A 1,425-nucleotide genomic window follows, 5' to 3' on the forward strand; every position below is an offset into this window, starting at 1 on the left:
GTTTGAAATAATAAAATCCATGTGTTTTATTTTAATCATTTGAAGAAAGCAAAATTTTGTAATGCTTCCCCCACCCAGTTCCTCAGCTCAGATTCAATCAGCTGTTTTGAATGATTACCCAGAGATAACAGTTAAGTTGCAAATCGTGTGTGGCTGCGTTTGTGTGTGTGTTTCACCTGTCGGTTTTTGGCGTCTGGGAATGACATTTTTCTTTGCACTGAGACATCAGTTATATCTAAAAATTATGTTTCTAAAAGGAATAGGAAATATGAATGAATAGGTTCGAGTTCAGTACTGCAGGCAGTTTTCAAACCAAATTTGGTAATGTTGATTAAAAATGGCTCAACAAAAAAGCACCTCAAGTATAATCATGGAAAATATTAGTACTACTTTGTATGTAGTAATATATTGTTAAGAGAATTATTCATTGAAATTATGTTAATCACAGGGAAAGACTATAACTTCCGTCTTGGTTTGTTTTAACAGGATCAGTTTGACAACTTAGAAAAACACACACAGTGGGGAATTGATACTCTTGAGAAATGTATCAAGTTTGTGAAAGAAAGGACAGAGATTGAACTCAGCTATGCAAAGCAACTCAGGTAAGTTGATGTTGAAAAAAGTTATTTGTTAACTGCAAAATGATGTAAGGATAACATATATTCTCATTTTATAGTATAAATGTATATTTTAAATATTTCTCCTTTTATGTAAGGTAATATTTGAATAGAAGTGATTGTTTCTCATACAGAAAATTAATTTTCATAGAATAATAAAACCTACATTACTGCTTTAAGGCCCCGTTTTTTTTTAACAAGATATCTGCTGAATTTTGCAGCAGCTTGTTTTTCAGTAAACTTTTTCTTGAAATATATTAATATGTACAGAGAATTACACAAATCATAACTGTGCAGCTCCATGAATTTTGACAGTGTGAACACACTCATGTAACCGGGCACCCAGGTCAAGAAACAAAGACCAGCTTGGGAGGCCCCCTGGCCCCCTTGAGCTCCCCACTTTCTCCACAATGGTAACCACTCTCCTGACTTCTAACCACATGGATTAGTAGTGCCCACTTTTGAACTTTACATGAGTGTAATCATTTAGTATGCATTCTTGTGTATCTGGCTTCTTTTGTTCTATATTACATTTGTGAGATTCACCATGTGGTAACATGTGGCGGGAGTCTGCTTATTTTCATTGCTGTTGAGTATTTTGGTCTATGAATGCACCAGAACTCATCCATTCTACTGACTAGGTGATTGGTTGTTTCCAATTTAGGCATATAATGAGTAGCGCTACAGCGAGCATTATTGTACAAGGCTTTTTGTGTGTATCTGAACACATTTCCTAGGATCTGCCTGGGCGTCTAATTGTACGGTCACCGGCTACTCATATGCTTAGCTTTGGTGGATAGGGTTCAAC

The 1,425-nt window shown here is 35.6% G+C and overlaps 1 protein-coding gene across 1 annotated transcript in view; it reads left to right on the top strand.

The window, feature by feature from the left end:
- Positions 1-492: 492 nt before the first annotated feature.
- FNBP1 (formin binding protein 1) overlaps positions 493-1,425 on the top strand; it is a 119,902-nt gene continuing 118,969 nt past the window's right edge. The window contains exon 1 of the mRNA XM_011971202.1: positions 493-602. The gene's annotated coding sequence lies outside the window, so the exon portion shown is untranslated. The remainder of the gene's footprint in view (positions 603-1,425) is intronic.

The sequence above is a fragment of the Mandrillus leucophaeus genome, unplaced genomic scaffold (genome assembly GCF_000951045.1).
Source record: "Mandrillus leucophaeus isolate KB7577 unplaced genomic scaffold, Mleu.le_1.0 Scaffold99, whole genome shotgun sequence".
Taxonomy (NCBI): Eukaryota; Metazoa; Chordata; class Mammalia; order Primates; family Cercopithecidae; genus Mandrillus; species Mandrillus leucophaeus.